A 5759-nucleotide genomic window follows, 5' to 3' on the forward strand; every position below is an offset into this window, starting at 1 on the left:
ATCAAAGTAAATTTTCAACCATAAGGTTGCAATATTACTTTTTATATTAGTATTCTAGACTGTTTTCCCTAACTTGATTTTGATTTTTTATTCAACAATTTAACCATGAAACAGTCCTACAATTTTTGTTTTTGTTTATTTTTATTTTTATTTTGTCTCCGGACAAATGCTTCCATGTATGTCATTTTTGTTGGAAATAAAATATAGAAAAAAAGAGAATAGAGAGACGAGAGGGATTAGAAGGAGGAAATAAGAGTATATTCATTCTTCTCATTAGATAGCCTGTAGGCTTAGCGTTTTCCATATTTACATCAATGAGGAACTAAACTATTAACGTATTACATAGAGTCACATAATACCTCAAATAATACTTACAACACTTCTCCTTAGATATGCAACAATCAATGGTAGTTGCCTCAATAAAACTTTGCTTGGAAAACCCAATGGAATAAAACCTAGTCGAAGGGAAAAAAAGCACAACGCGTTTATATATCCATTATAGCATATTGTCATACTCCCCCTAATGAATAACTCCGCTAGATACATGACTCTCCCTGATGATTATAAGTCTTGATTCAACTAGTCATCATTGTCAAGTTTGAAGTAATGTGGCTTCAGCCTTCAAGAAATTAAGTTTGAGTAGAACTTGACCTGGGGAAGTGTGAAAGTTTATTAGAAATTGACAACAGCCATTTATGTTCCTGCAAATAACAAATAAATACAAAATAAAATCTAAAATCTAAAATAAACTAAGAGTAGTATAAACTTCATTGTAAGTATGAACCATATATACAAATAGCCTTGTAGGCTTTTCAAGAATCATACTAAAACTCTTAGCTCTTTAAAGAGTATGTTGCAACAATATAATTTTATGTTCGAACTAACAAAAGTACTCGTTGAGGCAATTTATAACAAATTTATCTAAAATAGGTACTGAGTACATATTTTGATCTTTATGCTCTTAAAGTGAAATCATTAAATAAGAATTTCATAGCATTTTCCATTCATTAAGAAATAGCTTCGAAAGCTAGACTAAAACTTAAAAATCAAGTAGTATGCAATCTCCACATGTCACAAGTCTCACATTCAAGATAACACTATACTTATAGAAATGTGATTGCACCTACAATAAGAGATAGGTCTCTACTAAGAAGCCTATGCCATACAATAATTTTATTTCACTTTAATACGAACACCCAAGAATAACTTTTGGTGTTTAAACTATAGGTTCCCTTATTCCACGTTTTCAATGCCTCTTAAAATGGAATTTGCCTCTTTCCAATTTGGCCTACCTTTTTACAATTTGTCGAAATTTAATCAGAAAACGTGACTGAATAGCCCTTGATGATGTGAGTAGCTACTATAATAAAAATTATCGTGTATCATCAATTTGTGATCTAACAATCCTCATTTGGGTGTGCATGCTTAATTTATAATTATTTTATTGCTTGGGTACAATGCATTTCGAGGCTTCTATTGTCACGTCTAGGACAAACATCTTAAGATGAATTGCTTAAAGAGTTGGGTCATGCCCTCTTATGGAGAGTTATTTCAATTAGGGCTTGAAGTTTATTAATCTCCACTTATGAGAAGTTCAAAGTGTGTATATGTGTGTGTGTGTGTGTGTAATGCCTTTAGGCAGGCAACAGATTAATCTACATTACTTATGAGACAAGAGTGGATGTGTCAACGCTGATTCACGATGTTCTAAACTGTCATGTCTCCCCCTAACATCGGGAATATTGTCTCACCAAATTGATAATCCGCAAAAATACAGTAACTATGAGCACAACTTAAAACAAATTGACTTGAATCCCAATTTTAAGGGATGAAAACAATCTTTGTACACAATTACTTATTGGTTGGAAAACATACCCCAACCAAGTTGATCATCATGATGCACATGATCAAGATGCATCTCCCAAGCAAAAATTAGCAAAGAATAAAATGCTTAAAACTTGTGGTAAGCCATGAATGTTGTGTGCTCAAATTAATCACAAGTGACATGAAATAGTCTACAAATATGGGAATTGCACTTGTAATAGCAAACGAATAATATTATGACTATCTTGTAGATACATTTAGGTCACTGGTCAAGTAGTCCACAATTAGATGTCGATTAAGCTCACAAATACGCTTTTAAATTCTCGAGAAGAAAATGGGAATCCAAGATCAATTGTGACTTAGATGGTCTAAGGACCAATTTTCCACATGACCAATCCTTGTAAAGGTGTGCACAATGCAATAGGGCTAGGTTCGCTTTAAAACGGTTAAAACCGAAACCAAATCAAAATTTCGGTTCGGTTCAATTTTTTTCGGTTTGGGTTTTTTTTGGTTTGGTTTCAATCCGGTTCGGTTTTTTCCATGAATCTTCTTTTTTAATCTGGAACAAATTAGCAACAATTGATTGAGCACTGAAGATGCAGAAGCTTCTGCATAAAATGAATACGAACTGGGACGATCGGTCATGGATATGACATTATTGGGTGTCGGTGAGTCTTTCTTGTTGTGGATCCAAGAGTTCTCGTAGAGAAAAAAAACACATGCATTGAAGGAAATTTTGTGAAAAACATGTTCATTTGAGCAACATCTATGGCATGCAATTAACAATTAAAGGCGGAATCATGCTTGTATGCACTCAAAAACAAAACATTACCCATGAAATTCAAAGCCTAGTAGTTATGTGAACCAAGACTCAACTCAAGAACAAAGTGAGTTGAGAAATCTTATACCTTTGTTGATTCCTCTTTGCATAAGCAAAGGCTAATCACCCAAGGAGAGGGCCTTCATTCCTTGCTTCTTAGCTCCATGGATTTCTTGGATGAGGATGGTTGAAAGGATTCTCCAAGTTCCCAAAGTTGAGAAAATCTAATTTTTCCACACCAAGGAAAGACTCGAAGAAGAGATGAGTGACCTTGGAGGAGGGAAGATTGCTAGCTAATCTCCTCCAAGGGGGCCAGCCTCCTAGAGAGAAAGGGAGAGACATTGTGTTCTCATCTTTTCTCCAAAAGAAACCCTAAGGATGAAATGGCTATAAAGTTGTCTTTATACCACCTCACAATGGAGTGGCAAACTTACAATTAAGCCAAGTTCACTACCCCTTTGTGGTTTCAAGTTGTCATACAACTTGAGTTAATGGGCTTAACATTCAAATCACATTGGGCCTTGCGGCCCAAAACTAACCCGAGGTCAATAACGAACTTATTCGTTTGATTAATTAACATATTAATTAATCCTAGCCATAAATAATTAAATCATTTAATTATCCTTACTCATCTCTGTTGTTTCTTCAATCTCTACCTTACATGGTGTACGATCCATTAGGTTCCTTTTAGCGAGGCAGTGGGCGATTAGAACTCTTTCAAATTGATTATGAATTGAAACTTACTTTCAATTCTCCCTTTAGTGATTATACACGTTTAGGGCTTCCACAAACCATGAGTGCCACCTAGCAGTATGTCATGGTTACCCAAGCTAATCAGAAGAGGTAGAGAACCTATTCAGTTTAGGATTACAATGCAATACGGTCTTTCTCTAATACAATACTCTTGACCACATTGTTTGGTTTGATAGTTTATTCATATCTACTATCCAATGATTCTCTTACTTATATGATTACCTTGAATGTGATTTGGAACGATTTCCTAAATCTCATTCATACTCTGGCCAGAGATTCTTAATCATATCATAGAGTATTCTCCCTCAAACGGTTTAAAGGTTAGAGATCCCTTGTTGCGCATTCACTTGCCTCCATGGCTAAGCGGCTTAACCCCAACTATGTCGTGGACACCCTCTGACAGAGTGACTTTGACATAGTCAAAGATCAAGAATCTAACCACAAGATAACTATGATGCCTCAGGTCAAAGGACTACTTTGCATTATCCCAACCATGAGTTCTCATGTGACATGAGTATGAGAACTCTTTCTTGATCGTGTTCAGTGGACTCATTTTCTATTGAGCACCTACATGCTTGTCTTGGTGTCAGTCACACCAATGACTCGAGACCAGTCACTCTCCCTAAGAGAAGACATAGCACGTACTGATCTTAATGGACTGTCAATGCCCAATTGGCAATCCTATGATCAAGAACGTTTAGGATATGTATACGAAAGAGAATGGTCTCATGAATCTAACTTCTTTAGATCGCATTCTCCCAATTACATATTCCTTGGACTTATCATTTAAGCGTATAACATTTATATGAGACGGCTTTAAACAATAATCTTTGCCCTTTATATTAAACTATATTAGTTTAACATGTGAAATGTCCGTAAAGTATCATCATATGATTGGTTTTAGGGCACATTTCCAACATGCATGTGTTCATTCTTTGATTTTTCCATGAAAATAAACCCAATAGAACTAAATAGCAGCCAGCCAGGGAGATTTTTACCTTGGGGGTTTGTTTTTAGTCCCAAACATCTCGTCACTCGTCAGCCATGGCAACACCTATGCATCTGCTGCCAAATTGGAAGATTATAATATGCAAAATCCCAACAAAATAATTAAAAGAAAAACCCATTTTGCGTGGACATTAGTTGTGCACATAATAATTTATAAATACAAATCCAATATTTTTTGGTTTCATGGAATTTACAAAACCAATTATTAACCAGGGTTGTATTTTTAAAGGTTTATGAAAAAACCGTGGGAAACAAACTAGGAGCTGCTGATACATATATGAACAAAAGAGAAATCATTGATTAATCATATAGTCTATTAATTCAATAAATCACAATATAAAATTATAAATCATATTTGTTTTGATTCAAAAATTACCTGTGAGAGATCGGAAAACCCGGATTAGAATCTTCCAATTTGGAGGGGGTTCCGATTCGAAAAGGGCAAGGGAAAATCATGGTTTGGAAGAAGAGGAGGAGGACAAGAGAAGACTGGAGACTGGAGAGAGTGATTTAGAGGAAGAGAGGAAAGGGAGAGAGAGAGACTGGGGAAGCAAAGGTAAAGAGGAAGCAGCGGAGGGGAGAGAGAGACTGAGTGTTTGAGATCTGAAATAGGAAATGGGAAATGGGATGGTAGTGAGACGGCTAGGGTTTGTAAAGTTAAAATTTTTTATAAAGCATTAAATTTAAGAAACCTATAAATAACTTACTAGTGCAATTATAACAACTCAAGGCCTACAGTCAAGTTGGCTTGCAGTGATTAACCCCAACCTGCAGGGAAAGGGTTCAAACCATGATGCCAACATGTTTTTAGTATTTATATATGATTTTTTTTCGGTTCGGTTCGATTTGGTAGTTTCAGTTCGGTTTTTTTCGGCTTTGGTTCGATTTGGTTTTTGGTTTTTTTCGATTTTGGGTTTTTTGAACCCACCCCTACAATGCAATATGGTGAGTGCTACATCCCACATCGCCCAGGGGAGTGGATCCTCTATGCCTAATATGTATATTCTCATCTTTACCTAGCACGAGGCATTTTGGGAGCTCACTGGCTTCGGGTTCCATCGGAACTCCAAAGTTAAGCGAGTTCATATGAGAGCAATCCCATGATGGGTGACTCACTGAGAAATTCTCGTGTGAGTTCCCAGAAACAAAACCGTGAGGGCGTGGTCAGAGCCCAAATCGGACAATATCGTGTTATGGCGGAGTCGAGCCCGAGATGTGGTGGGGGCCTGGACCGGGATGTGACAATTTGGTATCAGAGCCAATCCCTGGCCGGAAGTGTGCCGACGAGGACGTCGGGTCCCTAAGGGGGGTGGATTGTAACATCCCAATTCGCCCAGGGGAGTGGATCTTGTAA

General features: G+C 36.7%; 1 long non-coding RNA gene across 1 annotated transcript; it reads right to left on the bottom strand.

The window, feature by feature from the left end:
* Positions 1–260: 260 nt before the first annotated feature.
* LOC139192318 (uncharacterized) lies at positions 261–4941 on the bottom strand. The gene is made up of 3 exons (XR_011576378.1): positions 4782–4941; positions 4396–4459; positions 261–701 (listed from the first exon to the last, which is right to left on the bottom strand). It is a non-coding gene; the product is annotated as an uncharacterized lncRNA (long non-coding RNA).
* Between the last annotated feature and the right edge of the window lie 818 nt (positions 4942–5759).

The sequence above is a fragment of the Malus domestica genome, chromosome 15 (genome assembly GCF_042453785.1).
Source record: "Malus domestica chromosome 15, GDT2T_hap1".
NCBI classification, from domain to species: Eukaryota; Viridiplantae; Streptophyta; class Magnoliopsida; order Rosales; family Rosaceae; genus Malus; species Malus domestica.